We start from the raw sequence: 19,262 nt of genomic DNA, 5'->3' as shown, positions 1-19,262 counted from the left end.
ATAAATTACCCAGTCTCAAGTGATTCTTCATAGCAGCATGAGAACAGACTAATACACTTGGTCATTTACATATTTTGGATTTAGTAGTGATGAAGGTTTCCAAAGAAGCAAAAGAAGTTAGGAATGCTGTCACTATTGTGTAAGTCGTTAGTCACATATTTCTGAATAAACTGGCCATTTTATGGAAGTATGTAAATAGAGCAAAGCCAATAAACGCAGAAATCTTCACTTGTCCAAAATATGTTGTACCTATTATGCATTACTGGTGGAGAGGGAGGGAATCCCAGAGATTATAAAAAATATGAACAATTATGTTGAAAAGTCCTCATTCAAGTGGCCAAGGAATCAAGTGTTGTGTGGATATAAATATCCAAATTTAAATTTATCTTAGTTTAAAATTTCTTTAATGGTAAAGAAAGTATTATAAGAAATCTTCACAAAAATATTTGAAGTAAATAATATGCTTTTCTTTTATGTTCAAAAGTTTCTTGTTTGACATCTGAAAGAATGACAAATTCAGCACTATTTTTCCTTATGTAAAGAAAAAAGTCTTAAACATAGACTAAGGAATAATTTAAAATCTATTTTCTTAATATAAAAATGTATATTTTAAATTTGTTGTACTAATTTAAATTATAGAAAATAATTATAAAAATAATGCATTTTGGAACTATCATTTAATTGGAGAGAAAAAGCTGCAAATGACTTTTGGGTAAGTGTATGCAAGAATTTTATAGACTTAATATTACTATGATCTTCAAAACTTACTTTTATCATACCTCTGTCTATCTTAAATTCATCAAATGCATTTAATCATCTTAGTGCTTTGTTAATGCTACAAGGTTTTCAAAGTGATCTTCCTTTTATTATTAAATTACTACATATTGCTGATATTTGGCTAATTGTTCACTTCACCAGAGTCCTAGCCCTGCCTCATTGTACATTATTATATTTATTAAATATGTGCTATAAAGTATGGCACCAAATTTAAGATTTCTTTTACTCTCAGGCTCTAAAATATTAATATCTGTTCTTTTAGTTTGAGACTTGAAACTGACTGTATATTTAATTTCAAAACCTATTCTTTCAAAAAAAGATTTATATTTTTCATTTTTATGCATTGATTGTAAAAAGAAATAAGATTACCCCACATCATTGAAAAAAATAACTACAAGTCTATTGTATCTTTCCTGAAAAAAGTATAAATTACTTTGACAAACACTTAATGCTTTTTGCATTTCTAACTAAAGTTAGTATCTCTCATTTCTATTGTTTCATAGGTAGACAGATTGATGTATTAGGGTTCTTAGAGAGAGACAGAACTAATAGAATATATATATAGTCATATATATTATATATATAAAATATGTGAAGGGGAGTTTATTAAGTATTAACTCACACAATTACAAGGCCCCACAATAGGCCATCTGCAATCTGAGGAGCAAGGAGATCCAGTCTGAGCCCCAAAACTGGAGAACTTGGAGTCCGATGTTTGAGGGCAGGAAGCATCCAGCACGGGAGAAAGGTGTAGCCTGGGATGCTAGGCCAGTCTAGTCTTTTCACATTTTTCTGCCTGCTTTATATTCTAGCCACACTGGCAGCTGATTAGATGATACCCACCCAGGTTATGGGGAGGGGGTTCTTCCTTTCCCAGCCACTGACTCAAATGTTAATCTCTTTTGGCAACACACTCACAGACACACCCAGGATCAATACTTTGCATCCTTAAATCCAATTAAGTTGACATTCAGTATTAACCATCACAATTGATAATAGACGGTAGATGAATAGATAGATAGATGACATATAGGCAAACAGAGAGACAACCATAGATAGATTTGTGTCTTGTTTTTCTGATATCTTTACCAACCTCCCATTCCCCTTTACCAAAATTATCATACTTCCTATGATATGGACAGTGGTCACTCTCTTAAAATGTTTCATGAAATGATAAACTGACTATTTTATAGAGAAAGTTGTCATACAACCTCTTGGATTAACATATTTTTACTACGAGATTCCCTGAAATGTTTTATATCCTAGTACCTACTAGAGTGCTTGTCGATAGTAAGACATATATTTGTGAAACAACAAAAAAAGTGCTACTTAAATGCAAGATTCTTATTGGACATCGCCCTTGTAAGAGTGCTGTCACTGCTCTCATTGTTAACATGTTCTTTCTTATTTTTTTTTTCTTTTGGAGGACAGCATCTCGCTCTGTTGCCCATGCTGGAGTGCGCTGGTATAGTCATAACTCACTGCAGCCCTGACTTCCTGGAGACTCAAGGGATCCTCCCACTTCAATATCCTGTGTAGCTGGGACTAAACGCAAGTACCAGCACACCCATCTAATTTTTTAAAATGTTTTTGCACAGATAAGATCTTGCTTATGTTGCCCAGGCTGGTCTTGAGCTTCTGGCCTCAAGCAGTCTTTGCACTTGGCCTCTCAAAATGCTGGGATTACAGACATGAACCACTGTGTGTTGGGGTCCGTGCCGGGGGTGGTGGAGAATGAAAGAACACACAAAAGACAAAGACACACAGAGAACATGGCGGCCATGCTCAGAGCCTCCGCCTCACTTTATTTATACTCCATAAACCCCACGTCAGCAGGAAGAATGCAATGCAAAACAAACTTTCTTTTCCCAGATGTAACCTTCCACTCAGTCCCTTGTTTCTATGCTCTTCCTTATCTGCCCGCCTTCTTGGTGCCTACGGGAGTTCATTAAAAGTTCAATTGGAGATACTGTCCTTGAGCCCTATCTATTCTCAGCATACTGTTTTCAAAGGCCCCTGCATTTCCCCCTTTTTGTTTTTGTTTCGCCTCAATCCTAAAAAGGTAGCCCATATTTGTTCCTGTGTTTTCTTTTGTTTTTGGAGGCGATGGAGGGAGCATCGAATCACCAAAAGAAGTAGACCCAATCCAAGTGCCCAAAGCAATATACTTCCAGAGATTGTAGAAATCCATGTTTTCATCTGGGTCCATGGGTTAAAGGCAGCAAGGCACTGACCCAGCTTCTGCAGGGTTACGGTTCCAGACAACACATGTAATTGTTGTCGAAATGCTTCGGAAATGTTCTGAGTGAGCTCTTGGATGTCAAAACTAATATTTTTATGGCCTACTAATAATTTTCAGATTACGGTCCAATTTTGAGAGATGTTAAAAGGCACAGCCGTTACACAAAATTGAGTGGAGTTCCAATCACATTGTAATGTCATCCGAGTACTGAGTACAGTGAGCTGATCTCCAAGCCATGTCAATGCTTGCTCCATGTTGTCCAATCTTTCAGCAAGTTGAGAGTCAATGTTTTGTTGTTGAAGCCATAACCAGTGAGATTGTTCGTGCCATTGCTGCACAAATTCAGCATTTTGTATACTTTGATGTAGAGCGAGCCCTGCTACGGCCGCAGTGGAGACGATGGTGACAAGGCTCATCACCGAGGCAATTATAAGTCCAAGGGCACGGCGGGTTCACTGGAGAGAAGTCCAAGTATAAGTTTCAAGAGGTGATGCCCCCCACGGTCACGTAAGGTTAACAGGTAGCCAAATTTCCTTACGAGCCCTGAGGATATAAATATCCCCAGTAAAGTTGTGCCACCAAGAATGATTGAGGCAAGACAAAAATGTACACGTATCTGTACAATTAACAATTCCCGTATTATTATCACATGTCAAATTCCCCGCTAATAATAGGTAGGGTTTACAGACACAAGCAATAATATATCGGGAGGTATTCCGATATAACTGAATATGAAAGGAATTATTTGGGTTAGAAAGATTAAGGAACATATTCCCCACAAAAGTGCTAATGGCATCGCCTGCAGCTAACAACTTCCAAAGATGACTCTGTACTTCAGGCCTCCTTCACGCCGTACCAAGGTTTCATTACTGTTAGCGGCAATACTTTTATTTACCCAGTGTCATTTCAAAGGTATGTGACTAAATTTTATTTGAAAATCACCGTGCACACTCCAATCAGTTATTTACATTCCATTGTATTCTAATAAAATCCAGGGTTTAGTTCCCCGACATTGTTGTCACTCCAGCACCTCAATATTAGGAGAAACCTCTAGAATAGGACAAAAAAGTAAGGAACTAGGAATAGTTTCATTACTATATACAGTATGATTATATTAAAAGCTTCTAGTTACAATAATAACAGTTTTAGCAGCCACATGACTATGATTATAGCGAACAGCCCAGGCTTCATGCGATTTTCGGAGACAATGAGGACTATTTCCCATACATATTGGAAGTCCTTCCACTCCAAATTGGTATGTGCTGATTATAATTCCTGTTTCCCGTTCTATGTTGTCCTTGTCCATATAGGGGGACGGCATCCAAGTAGTGTCATTGGTGAAAACCTTAATTTCTGCCTCCCCCCAGGCGACTCCCTGATACAAGGGTGGAAAGGGAATATAAGTCCAATATTCATACAAAGCCTCACTAAGAGAAATAAGTCCCCCGCCGAGGCACATCTAACAAAGGAAGAAATGCATGCTGAATCCAGTTTTCTTTTCAACAGGGTTTCAATCATCTTGTAGGAAACCACTCAGGTCCGCTCCCTGTAAGGACAAGAGCATAGTCCCGTCCCTGTTTTAGAACTTGCCCTTGAACATACTTACCTTCTTCATTAGGATACCAAAACTTTAAATTGTCAGCGGGGACTATCACCGAGGGAGGTGAGGAAAGATGGGTTACGGCAGCGGAATCTTGCAATTGTCTCCATTGATTCAAAAAAATTAAGGTAAAAAGAACCTTCAAAATCTGGTTTCTGGGGGGCTCATTTCCCCCTTTTGGTTTTAGTAGTTGAGTTTTTAAAGTTAAATTTGCATGCTCAATGATGGCTTGACCTTGACTGTTGCCCGGGATACCGGTGATATGTTGAATATTGTATTGCTGTAAGAAAACTTGTAATTTATGAGAGACATAGGCAGGGGCATTATTAGTTTTAAGTATAAGAGGAATGCCCATGATGGCAAAACAAACCAAGAGATGTGTAATAACAGAATCAGCTTTCTCAGACGGCAACAGAGTGGCCCATTGAAAATGAGAAAAGGTATCAATGGTATGATGAACATACTTTAATCGTCCAAAAGAAGGGACATCTCATGGATTAACCCCAGGATGGAAGGATGGAATGCTCAAAGGAGCACAGGAAAGACAAGCTCGAATAAGAGAACGAGCTTGTTTTGTTCTGCAGCATGTAGGTGGCCGATTAAAAGCGAATCAATCTGAGTATTACCATGAACTAATGGTCCAGGAAATTGAGAATGAGAACGAAGATGAGTGATGAATAAAGGAGCTCGATGTTGGCTCAAAGTAGAAGATAACAAGGAAAAGAGTTTTTGAAGAGAAGAAGTAGCACAAAGAGGTAAAGTGGCCTGAGAAATATAAGTAGTAACATAAACGGTGTATTGAGAATCACTAACAATGTTACAACCAGTAGTAGTGAAATCAAGTAAGACCATGAGAATGGCAAACAGTTCTCCCTGTTGCACCGAGAGATAAGGATAAACTGTAACTCGAGATTGATGAACACTACAATATCCAGCCTTACCATTGCTACTAGCATCAGTAAAAAAGGTAGGACCTTGAACAGGAAATACAGAAATTGGTGAGAAAGGCAACACAGAATGTTGCCTACAAAATGAAAAGATCGGAGACTTAGGATATTGGGTAGAAAATTGTCCAACAAAAGAAGCGCAAGCAACTTGCCAAGAATCAGAAGTTGCAAGAAGATAAGTGATCTGATTATGAGTGAATTGAGGAATAATTAAGGAAGGATCTCCTCCCCAAAGTTGTCAACAGTGATGCCGTCCTTTGATGATCAGTTCAGCTAAATGATCGATATAAGTAGCCAAGCGTTTAGATATTTTATTGGACAAAAAGATCCATTTTAGTTGTCGACTAGTTTGATGAATCATTCCTGTGGGAGAAGGTAAAGTATGAAATAAACAAAAGGAAGGGCCTTTTGAAGTTGCTCTTCAACAAGCTGGAGTTCCTGTAAAGCCAAAGGAGTTAAATGGCGTGAGTTGTCCAAGTGACTGTCTCCTTCTAGAATAGAAAAAAGATGTTATAACTGATATGTTGGTATTCCTAAAACAGGACGCATCCAATTAATGTCTCCTAGAAGCTTTTGAAAATCATTTAATGTTTTTAAATGATCACGTCGAATTTGAATTTTTTGGGGTCGAATATGTTCTTAAGGTATAACCTAAATATTGAATAGGAAAATGCAGTTAAATTTTTTCTGTGGCAATATTAAGTGAGTAGAAAGAAAGCTGAGTTTGTAATGATACAAAAGCATCTTGCTGCTTTTCTCTGGTGGGTGCAGCAAGAAGAATGTCATCCATATAATGATATAAAAAAACAGAAGGATGATGCTTTCGAACAGGATCCAAGGCCCTATGGACAAATTCTTGACACAAGGTAGGGCTATTTAACGTACCTTGAGGTAAAACTTTCCATTGATATCGAGAAAGTGGCTGAAAATTATTAAAAACAGGGACAGAGAAGATCCATACAATGATAAATTAACACAGTTAGAAACTGATTGTTTACAGGATTTAAAGTCCTATGTATGAATTTTTGACATATAGTAGGGCTATTAAGTATACCCTGGGGAAGAAGCTTTTGCTGATATTTTTGAATAGGTTGTCCATTATTATATTTAGGAATAATAAAGGCAAACTTTTTACAATCTTGAGGTTGTAATGGAATAGAGAAAAAACAATATTTGAGATCTATGACCATTAATTTTTAACTTTGTGGGATAAGGGCAGGATTAGGAAGACCGGGCTGTAAACTTTCCCTAGGTTGAATGTAAACATTTATAGTTTTAAGAACAAGACAAAGACGGGAATTCCATGTAGAAGTACGTGGCTTTAGATTCCTCTCGGCCATTTGTTTTTTGACTTACTCTTTTAAAATCCTAAGTATTTCTTTAGATAATGGCCACTGTTTCACCTAAAGAGGAGTGGTCGTTTTACACTTTAATTATAAAACTTGAGGCTGGTGAACAGTGGCTATGAGTTTAAAGGATTGTAGCCCATTTTGAACATCATATTTTTGACAGCTGAGGAAATATGAAGAATGTTTAAAAAAGCACCAAACTGTTATGAAAGAGTTTGTCCCCAAAGATTAATATTGATAGGAATAATATAAAAAAACACTTGACCTTGTTGACCTTTAGGACCAACACAGGTTAAAGGTTCTATGTTTTGATAAACCACAGAAGCAGCACCCAAGCCAGTGAGTATAACTGAAACTTATCTTTTTTCCCATTGTATAGGCCACTAATTTAGACAAATAATAGACATATTCACCCCCATATCAATTAACCCTTTAAAAATTATTTCATTAATATGCAATGGACATAAGGGTTTTTGATTAGAAACTAAAGTTTCCCAAAAAACAGTTTTTTCTGTGCTACCAAACCCTCCCTATTGAGAATACGTTCCCCTGCCTCTAGGCATATAAATTGTGAACTTGTACCATAATAAGAATTTTATTAGTAACATCAAGATCCATATAGCACTGTAGTTTTGACCTAACAAAAGTCCTACATGTCCTTTTGGCAAAGGGCCACACACTCTAATAGCTAAGTTATATACTCCTCTATGAGGAGACAAAGTATAAGGCTGAGTAATAGCTAAGTCAGCAGCGGCGCTCTGCTTAGTTGCCGCATAAAGCTGAGAAACTGGGGTAAGGTGTGGGATCCTTAAGAAGGACTTGAATTTATTCCTTGATGTTGTAGGCCATTGCTCACTGAATATTGTAGTAGACTTGTATTGTAATTGTTGGGGCCTCAAACCTGTGGGCCCCGACTCCCATTTCCCAGGAGAGGAGACAGTAAATTTCCACTTCTATCAGTTTTGGAACGACATTTATTTGTCCAATGTTGACCTTTATCACAACATTTGTACACCTCTGAAGGCAGCTTTCTGCCTCGAGGGATAAAAGTGTTCAATTTTTATGACATTCTTTTTTGAAATGTCTAGGTTTACCACACTGAAAGCAAATACCTTGTTTGTTATTTCCTTTTAAGGCTTTAGACAAAGCTCCAGCAAATAATTGAGCATTATAAATAGCCCCTCCAACACTAACACAAGTTTTAATATATTTATCTAAATTGGCCCCATTGGCCTTTAACGATTTTAACAATTTTTGACAGTCAGCATAAGGATTTTTAAAAGACAATGTTTGTAACAAAATTTTTGAAGCAAAGCCAGCACTCAAAATTTTCAAGGCAGCATCCTGAAGACGGGCTACAAAATGTGGATAGGGTTCATTTGTGCCCTGTAAAATCTTCACAGAGGAAAGGGAAGATTTTCCTGTTATCTCTACCTTATTTCAGGCCCTTAAAAACAAAGTCTTGATTTGAGTAAAGGCAACATCATCTAGACCAGCCTGAGCATTAAGAGTAGCATATTGGCCCGTGCCTGTGAGTTGTTCCTCAGTGGGTCCAGGGGGACAACACATAACATTTTTTCTAGCCTGTACATGTGCCTTGTCCATTTACCAGCTGTGCAATTATAACCACTGAGAACAATCAAGAAAAGCCTTCCCCAAAGTCTTCCAGTCTATAGGAATCATCAAATTTTCTGATGAAAAAATATCAAGAAGACCAAGGATAGGGGTCCATAGTTAGAAATGGCAGCTTTCATTTCTTTTAAAAATTTAATTTGTAAGGCATTAAATTGGACATTATTGCCACCATTTGAAAGCTGAGCATTAGGCACAGAAGAAGCACAAATAATTAGAAACAGATCCAGCTCCTTAAAAATTTTTTTAAATTAAAAGTATATATAATATATAATAATACTCATATCCCCAAATATAAAGAATCCCAACATATTAATAAGAAAAGGCAAATAACCCAACCAAAAGTAGCAGAACAAGGAAATGACAATAAACCTATATGTCTAACATCATTACTCACTAGGAAATATGTATATTAATACCAAATTGAGAATCATTACATACACAATACAATGGTTAAAATTTAAAAACACAGAAAATATCAAGAGGTAGTTAATGTGTTAAGCAACTCGAATACTCAACTTCTGTTTGGAGTGTAAATTGGTGGAACCTATGCACCCCTATAACATAACAATTCCCTAGCTGGGGTTATTAATACTATATTAATATTAATAGTTAATATTAATGTGCTTATTTATTGACTATTGAAATACTCAATATTTTAACAAACAATAAGATATACATATACACTGGTTTTGACATATTAAACAGGTGTTTAGTATAAATTTAAAGTATGTCTGATGTGAACAGGGCTTCAACTTTGCCAAACAAAGGTAAAGATAAGGAAGCCGGGGGGTTGGAAGCTCTGGAAAATCCTTTTTTAACAGGGCAGAAGGAAAAGAAACAGGGAAAGCTCGCAAAGGTGAATTAGAAGAATATATCTGTAATATTTGTTGAAGCATTTCCATAATACACTGCATGTCAGAATTTCCCTTAGAAGAAGGAAAAGCTGGCTTTTTCTCTTCTCCCCCTTTTGCTACCCGCCCATCCTCTGTTATCCTGGCACAAATGGGCTCCATTTCAGATTTATTTTTTTCCCAAATCCTCAGATACCTTTCCTCTTGTGGCTACATCACCACACTCTGAATCAGTCTCAAGTAACTCTAATGTCTGAGTGATAGAGTTACACAAGGTCCACAATTTTAGAGGCATAATATCCCCTAACTGGAGAGCTCTAAGCAGAGCTTTTACTACCTGTAACCATTCTCTGCGATTCAGCTGCACTTTAGTCTGATACTGAAACCAGTAACAATGTTGTTCAACATGGGCAAACAATCACTTCAAAGTCTTTTTCTTTCACTTCTACTCCTATAGACAGCAACAGTCCTTGAAACAGGCATAAATATTCTGAGGCCAGAGAGATGGAATTCCCATAATGAAAGCTTAAGAAGGTTCCCCTTAACAATATCCGGGCCTTACCCGCCCCTAGGGGGTTCCCCTTCTTGTTCTCCCCTACTAACCCGTGCTGATCCTGCTCGCTGTGCCACTTGTTGGGGTCCGTGCCGGGCGTGGTGGAGAATGAAAGAACACACAAAAGACAAAGACACACAGAGAACATGGCAGCCGCGCTCAGAGCCTCTGCCTCACTTTATTTATACCCCATAAACCCCACGTCAGCAGAAAGAATGCAATGCAAAACAAACTTTCTTTTCCCAGATGTAACCTTCTACTCAGTTCCTTGTTTCTATGCTCTTCCTTATCTGCCCGCCTTCTTGGCGCCTACGGGAGTTCATTAAAAGTTCAATTGGAGATACTGTCCTTGAGCCCTATCTATTCTCAGCATACTGTTTTCAAAGGCCCCTGCAACTGTGCCCAGCTTAACTTATTCTTAGCATAGCTTTTATAAGTTTATTCTTCGACATTTCACTTTCAGTTTTCTGGATAAACTTATTTTGTCATCAAGTAACATTTTTGGTAACATTGGTTGGTGTTTGGAAAATAGAAGGAAATTTTATGCATATCTTGTCTTATCCAAATGTTCAGATACCTGTTTTTGAAACTTCAGGTAATTCTATTAAGGTAGAAACTAGGTAGGGTTCCATATTATATTCTTGTTTAAAGGAAGGTTATTCTCTACATATTGAATGATAAGATTCTTTGATTAAAAAATATGTCAAAAGATATATTTGATAGCCCTAGGACCTAAATGGGTTGCCAGGTTGGTAACTTAGAAGAATTTGCTCTTTATAACTTAGCTCAAGAAATCATGCTTTCATTGCATGCTTTCAAAACATCTGTCAAAAGACCTCACTGAAATTAATAGCTCAGAACCGACGCTAAGCTTTCAAGGATGCTGCAGTGATTTATTGAGTGGTGCCAGTCTCCAGCTTCACTGGGTGGAGAGCACTTGTCTTCATGTAACAGGGCTAATATTACTTCAAGCTGTTGTCAGTTGACTTGGTAAAATTGCTTAGATACACTCCCCACGCAGTTAGCTGGTGATGATTACCCTTAAGTATTCACAGAGCAGAAGCCCTGGGGAAACACTAATTAGCCACCCGCAAGGAAGATGTTCCAGCCACATAAACAATCTCCTGAAGTCTCTGGGCTGTAATGAGAACCAAGCCCCAGTGACAAGACCTGCCGTGTGCTGTGCTGCTGCATCAAGTTTCAGCAATTTTCAAGGAGAAAGTGATTGGAGTCAGGCCCAGGGATGCACGGAATCCACTAATCACCACACAGAGACTTTGGGTACTTGAAATCCAGGGGAGAAAATTGGCTCTTATGAGCTAAAGGAGACACTTGCGTATGTTGTTAAAAAGTATGGGGGCAATCTGCTTAAATATTTATATATTTAAGGTATATTGGGGTCTCTTTGGTCTTTGCATAGTTGATACCTTGTTCTCTTTCTTAACTAAAAGACAAATGAGAAACCCATATCTTTACTCAAGCTGACTAGTGACTTTATTAATGTCTGTTTATAACTTTTTTCTTCTTTTTCCCTCCATTAATAGAAGACTAATCAGGTTGACAATACAGAAAGAAAGAATAGCACAAGGTATGTGTATGTGGATTTGATGTATAGGTACATTTATTGCGGCTTCATACTGTGAATGTGACTGGATCTAAATCAGGCACAAGAACGACTTACCAGGTTTTCATGATGGAGAACTTTGGAGAATCAAAAGTTAATGGGAATAGAACAAACAACTCTTTCCTGACCCCTAGTAACCACAGAAGATGAAGAAAGAAAAAAAATATAAACTCTGAAAATGAATGCTAGGGGAGAATTGGAACATGGTCAATCTCTCAATTCTCAGCAGTGGAGGGGACCAGTAGATGTTTTCTCTGGCTCAAATCAAAACAGCAAAGTTGAGAAGTATAAAGAGACCATGAATGGCCACTAATTTCTAAAGTAATATTGGGATCCTTGATTTACAGTAAGCAAAGGTAAATTCACTTCCACATGGGAAAACAATGATTTTTCAACTACTTAGATTATAGTAGCATCTTCAACTGTTGGTGTCAATTCCAACTGGGGCTTTTCTTGGCCCTATATTGTGACTCAATTGCTAATTTCATGTTACATGTAATTTACATCTTAAAGTCGAGTCCCAGGAAAGGCCAAGAAATTTGGCAAATGAGAACTAAACGTAAGAAACTTCTTTATAGTTTCTCCACAGATTTTGAAGATTAAACATAATCTTCATCAAACCTTAGGAGTAAACAAATATTGTGTAATACGTTAGAAGTAGCTGTACTATGCATCAAGTATGGTATGTATTGGCATAGTTCAAGGATTTTAGTTACAGTTGCTATGATGTACGGGAAATGGATAACAGAAGAACAGAAAGCTCAAAATGAAATCATTGACTTTTCTGTTATAAAATGTGAAAAATGGCACATGATTTCTAGATAGAATATTTGCTTATATTGCATAGTGAATATTTATATTTTAGTAAGTAAAATCCTTTCACCTTATTGATAAATCATCTGATTTCATGAATAATAAAATGAATCACTAAAGGTTAGCATGTAGACTTTCTTGTAGTTTGCAGAAAATCAAATTTTGGGGTGAGTTTGAATAACTTCTGCAAAGCACGTGAAACAAATTCCCGTAATGACAAATATTCTTAGTACATCTGACTCTCACCTACACTTCTTTGGTTGTGCCATCTTGATTTTTTAAGTTTTACATAATTAAAATATCACTCATGGGAAAAATATTTTGTTCTAATTATATAAAGTATATTTCACAATAATAAACTCAAGTCAATTTCTCTTAAACAGAGCTGTGATAGTTAATTCTATGTGTCACCTTGTCTGATGCCCAGACACTTGGTCAGACATTATTCTGCATGTATCTGGAGGGTGTTTATGGATAAAATTAACATTTGAATCAGTAGACTGAGTAAGGCAGATTGCTGTTCCTAATGTAGTGAGACCTCTGCAATCAATTGGGCTTTAATAGAACAAAAATGTTGACTCTCCTTTTACTGACTACCTGTAAGCTGGGACATTAGTTTTTCCTGCCTTCAGGCTCAAATGGAAACATTGACTCTTCTTGGTTATTGAGTCACGAGCTTTCAGAGTGAGAGTACACCAGTTTTGGACTGGAACTACACCATCAGTTCTTCTGGTTCTCAGGTTTTTGAACTTGGAGTAGAACTACACCGTCAGACTTAGACTGAAACTATGCCATTGGCTCTCCTGGGTCTCTATCTTGGTGCCTCTGCAGATCTTGGGACACCTCAACCTCCCTAATCACATGAGCCAATTGCTTACATTTCTTTCTATATATGTATACATCTGATTGTTGTTTCCGGAGAACCCTAACATGAGAGCCTTGAATTAAAACCTGATGTTTTCATACTGCCAAAACTATGTAATTTGAAAGAAGCTTTTCAGGGCACAACGAAAAATTGTACTGAATAGAGTTAAATAGGCAAGAAATATTTATTCAAGACTGTTGCAATCAGAGTCAAGACTATTCAATAGGGGAGAGAGATTAAACTCAACTCTATTAAAGCCGTGTTTCCTGAGACTTTGAATAGGTGCACATCCCTTGTATGATTTAGGTGGATTTTTACATGGAATGAAGAGAGAAAGACTATCTGAATGTATTTCCTTTCAAATCTAGCATTCAATAATTCAATTCAATAAGTTGATATTTTATTAACTCAGCTCTGGCTATAGAGCTTTCTTTACCAGTGGTATGCCCCCTTCTTCTATCATTTTTAACTGACTGTGTTGACTTGCATATCTTTTCAGAAAAAGTATGAGATAGCTTATGTCAAAATATTCCCAGTAGTCTGGTTCAATGGGAAATCATAGTTAGTAAAAGAAAGATTTCTAAAAGCAGAAGTCTGTGACTCATTTCACTTATATCTGTATAATAGGACTGTATACTCCCAAAGATTATGTGCATGAACCTAGTCTAGTATCAAAATCTTCCCTTAAGGAATACATAAGATAGACATATTATCTGCCCTAACAAAATTTACTGTCTAGTGATGGAGCAAGGTAGGCATAAACTTCTTCCAGTTTCTATTTGCTTTTTTCTATTTCAAGTAGAATTCATCTCCCTTTCTTTTTAGAAAAATTTAGATTAAGAATATCCAGTTCGATTTTTACACAAAGGTGATTATCAAGAAAACCCTTATTTTATCTTAACTTTTATCCTGGATTCACCAATACCAAATTTATAGAATAGTTCATATTCACACAATAATATTCATGTAAGACATATGATAACCTGTATTCACACAAGATACTGAAGACCATGAAAGGAATAACAAATGTTTTCTACAGGTGGGAGAAGAACCCGAGATTCTTTTACCATCTTAAAACATTATTATTCAGAGAACCAGGGAAGCCATTATTCACTAAGAGCATATCCAGTTTTTATGTGATCTGATAGAAGAAAGAGAGCTATGCCCCACAATATTAAACCATTAGGCTAAAGTCAGTTTCTCTCTCAATGCAGTGTTTTTCAACTGCAACTAGTGCCTAAGCAGCAGGTCTCAGATGTCGGAGTGTAATAGGTTTGCCGCTGTTTTTATCATTCTAATAGCTTGTTGGTTTTTCATCCTGTTTTATACCGTTTCACTTAGAGCTAAAGGTAAATCAAAAATAAGTTACATAATTTTTCTTATGACTTCTTTTTTTCTAAGGAGTTCTAAGTTGGCTGCAGTTACTGCCAACCAAAATTCACAAAAAGAGTAGCAGCATGTTAACATATCACTAATAACTGTACTCCAATATATTCAAAGTGGCTTTTTGGTCTTGTGTTTACATTCAGTAACAACAACGGTTAGGGTGTACATCAAAGGCCCATTTTCCCACACATTATTACTGTTCCTGAAGACACTGAAAAATCCCATATTTTATATGGATCATTTTAAAGACATTCAAATCATGTCAATGAGGCTTTCTTCATGTAATTCTTGAGCTTGACTGTAATAATCAGCTGGATGCTTTGAAGTCTTATTGTTACGGTGGTCTGTTTATGTGTTTTTAATTAACAATACAAGTCAGACTGTTACTTTCATTTTTATTTTATTTAAATTTTGCTTTTAGGTACAGATAAAAAGGTTGAAGGAACAAAACTCTTGACTATAATATCAGAATCCTTAACTAAGGAGCTTCACATTTATTTTTAATGCTAATACTACCTTGTTATATTAGTCTATTGATATATACTGTATGATTAACCATAGAAATGAGTAAAAGCATTCATTAAAGTATTTAGAAAGTAGAGAGAAAGAAAGCTCTTCAAGGAGGCATTATGCTGAATATCAAATACCTAGGTGGTATAAATGGTGTTTTAAAATAATAAGGATTTAGTTGGTGCACACTTTTTTTTTTCATCATAGTACAATAGACAATGATGTCAGGCTAGGTGAGGGAAGAATCTGTTTGAAACAACTTTTGCAAAACTTTCAATTTTTTTCAAAGCAAGAGACAGCCACCCATAAGGAGAGCTTTTCTTTCATGAAGTACAGGATGTTGTATGGTTGCTAGAATTTCCTTGGTCCTGCTTGTGAGTAACTGAGTCAAGTGAGTGAATCAGAGCTGATGCCCAAAGCCTTTCCAGCCTAAGAAGTTCTTAGGCTATTTAACATGTTCCCTGTAATCCACTTAATTGCACACATAAGCTTGCAGGAGAACTTCCAGCTAAATGAATCAATAATGTATTCAGAGCACAGTTGGAAGACACTGACAACGAAGTTTTCAGCTTTCCGGAACGTGCTGGCTGAGTCGCTTGTGAGCCTTGGTGACCTGGCCAATAATTAGGCCAATAGCTTCTGGAGCTGGATGGTCAGGATTTGAGATGCGGGTTCTGATTAAGTGACAGTGTGAGCGAATTAGGAGACCAGCTTCCATATATTAGAGCCCAAATTATCATGAGGAGATTTGCTAGTCTAGTCAGTAATTATGTACCCTATAACCTTAAGTCCAGAAATATGAATGTTCAAATACATGGCCTAAAAATCATCAAGTGGCTTTTTACATTTTAAAAGCATATGTGTAAAATTGAACACACTATCAAATGGAAGTTAGCCCAGACATTGTTTTACTGCACTTATTGAGACTACTTTTATGTAAGCATTTTTACTCGTGTCATTTAAGAATTAAAAGTTGTCAATGATGTTGAATTTCTCTGTGTTGCTCTATTGTTCTTCCTCTATCTGTTCTACCAATCTAATTCCTGTTGTCTGAGTATAAAGAAAAACATTTTTGCTGTCATATTGGCTTTTATTGAAATTTCCTCACTTTTTCTGGAAATATTCAGAAAAATATCACACAAAATATTCAGAATGGCATTATAAATATAGAGGGTCAATTTAATATAAATTCTATTTATATGTGACCCCAATAATAATATATATAAAAATTTCCAAGATCAAACAATGAATTAGACAGTTACTAGATTATCCATATGGTCTTGCATAAAAGAAACAAAACTCTTACAAAAACTGCCCTATCATTATTGAAGTTTCTACTTCTACTTACATAAATGCAAATTTCAATTGACTTAGGCTTAGATTTTAAAAGACTCATCTAATTCACAAGTGCTTACAAAATAGCACAGTGGACAAAACATACAATGTTGCTATTCACTTGTGGGGCAGGGTACAGAAAATAGCATGTACATACATGGATACATAAATGCATCAATAAGTAAAAGAATTTCAGATCATTAAAAATAATAATATCACAAAACAGTGGTAGGCTGGTATATACTAAAGTACTTTTCTGCCTAGAGGCAGTTAGAGAAACCATCTCTAAGGAGTTGACGTTGTGACCTGAGACTTTGGTGGTGAGAAAGAGCCAACTATATAAGGATACATAGGAAAGGAGGGCTCCAGCACAAAGAGTCTAGGAAAGGAACAAGTTGACCACAAAATGATGGGAAAGAGTGGTGAAATCACAAGGTTAGAAATGTAGTTCAACTTTTCCCATTTTAAATAAGCCTATAGATTTCTCCAAATAGTTTCCCTTGCTGATCAACAGTGGAGTCTGATACATAGCAGGGATACAATAAGTGCTCATTGAAAAAGAAACAAATCTCAAAAATGTAGAGTGATATTATAGTTCTGATATTTTGGATCAACTTTTATTGTTACTATCTGGTCAAGACGAGAATTACGATGAAAGCCTAGTGTTAGAATACCATACTGTATTTTCTGAGTTCCAATGTACTGCATAAGAATTTGATTATGAGAAATTTGTCATCATCCACAACAATTTTAATACAATGAAATAATGTATGTGAAAACAGAATCATAGAATCAGTGAATTCTAACAGAGACATCGGAGATCATCTAAACTCTGTAGCTACTTGAAAAGTGACTTAAGGACTAGGAGCATCAGCATGACCTTGGAATTTGGTAGAAATGGAGACTTTCAACACCCAACCCAATTTACAAATGAGAATCTGCATTTTAATATGATCCTTCAGTGATTCTTAACTACATTAAAGTGTGAGTAGCTCGGCTGCACAACAGTGGTTCCCAAACATTAGATTGCAGTCCCTATGAAAAATCATTTGGAGTAATAATCTTTTATTTTCAGATCAGTGAACCTCAACCCCTGAAGAGAAAAATTCTGGAGTGAGGTGTGCATATGAAACAACAACAGCAGCAATGACAATGAAATAACAGAAATTATCTAGTTGATTCTGATGCATCCTAATTCTTTCATTTGTAGGGGTGACAGATTTAGCGAACCATATGCAATATATTTACATTAAAAATTACTCATTATTTATCTGAAATTCAAATTTAACTGGGCATCCTGTAGTTTATTTCACAATTCTCTTCCTGTGACATAATAACAGAGACTCAGTTTAAATCTCTTTTTAAAAATCTATGGCTAAACATATCGGAACTAAGATTCAAAATGAGTTTTCTTGATACAAGAGTTATTATTTTTTTTTTGTTTGTTTGTTTTTTGTTTTTTGAGACGGAGTCTCGCTCTGTCGCCCAGGCTGGAGTGCAGTGGCGCGATCTCGGCTCACTGCAAGCTCCGCCTCCTGGGTTTACGCCATTCTCCTGCCTCAGCCTCCTGAGTAGCTGGGACTACAGGCTCCCGCCACCGCGGCCGGCTAATTTTTTGTATTTTTAGTAGAGACGGGGTTTCACCGTGGTCTCGATCTCCTGACCTTGTGATCCGCCCGCCTCGACCTCCCAAAGTGCTGGGATTACAGGCGTGAGCCACCGCGCCCGGCCTACAAGAGTTATTTGTAAAATGTAAATATATAAAAAGTAAGGCATTGGTACCTGTGTCAATTAAATGATATTCTACTTTTCTTCATTTGTTGATTTTCATATGCAGCTCAATCAGGTTATTGTAGGTGGCACATAAAAGAGAAAATTATGTGTCTCTAACTGTAAGAAAACCAAATACAGTTTAATTCAATACAATTGTTTTCTTCTGAATAAACTAATGTGTCCACTTAAGTAAAAAAAAAAAAAAAAGTTACAGGTGTTTTTTCCTTCATTTTTTATCCTTTAATAATACCTTGTAATGGTGATTTTTTTTTTTTTGTTAACTGTGGACAAATTTGAACATATGAAAAATATTAAAAATCTATATAATAGCTATTTAAATGAAGAGTATCTCTAACTGAAATAGACTGAAGTCCAACGTCTTCTCATACAATAATATTTTCTTAGTTTTTTTAAAAATAAAGGGGTTTCCCTATTAGATAACACATGAACATCATATTTAGAAAACAGAGAAAGAAAAAACTTACCCATAACTTTATCAACAGAATGCAGTCATTCTAATGATTGAATATATTATTTTCCAAATATTTTCCCTGTAAACATTTTTTTCATAGTTACAATAATATTGTACCACAGTGTATGATAACGGTGCTTTTCGGCTTTATATTATATCATAAGTACTTCCTTTTTTATTACAAATAACACTTCATTTATTGTAGCTATAATGTCCAGTCAAGTAAATACACCTAAGTTTATTTTTTCCTTTAATTCTTTTGGGTTTGGGATGTACTATACAAATTTAAGCCTTTCCTTAATCGTGCTATGTCAGACTGTTACAGCAGAACAGAAGAAAATGTGTCCCTTCTCCATCTTACCCCTTATACAATTCTTCAGTCGTAAGAGAACTGAAATAAGTACCCCTTTAGGAAAAGGCTTCAGTTTCTGCCAGTTACCCCAAATTCCTATTATTTGAAAATAACAGAAATGTAAGCTGGTTCCCACATGCAAGTACTGTGAAAGCTCAGAGAAATTCAACTACAGCTG

At 36.2% G+C, this 19,262-nt stretch overlaps 1 long non-coding RNA gene across 1 annotated transcript; it reads right to left on the bottom strand.

Annotated features, from left to right (window-relative positions):
* Positions 1 to 2,539: 2,539 nt before the first annotated feature.
* Positions 2,540 to 10,111, bottom strand: LOC135970920 (uncharacterized). Its single transcript, XR_010586835.2, has 2 exons — positions 10,005 to 10,111; positions 2,540 to 4,565 (listed from the first exon to the last, which is right to left on the bottom strand). It is a non-coding gene; the product is annotated as an uncharacterized lncRNA (long non-coding RNA).
* Between the last annotated feature and the right edge of the window lie 9,151 nt (positions 10,112 to 19,262).

The sequence above is a fragment of the Macaca fascicularis genome, chromosome 5 (assembly GCF_037993035.2).
Source record: "Macaca fascicularis isolate 582-1 chromosome 5, T2T-MFA8v1.1".
NCBI lineage: Eukaryota > Metazoa > Chordata > Mammalia > Primates > Cercopithecidae > Macaca > Macaca fascicularis.
This window is presented reverse-complemented; position numbering and strand designations above follow the sequence as displayed.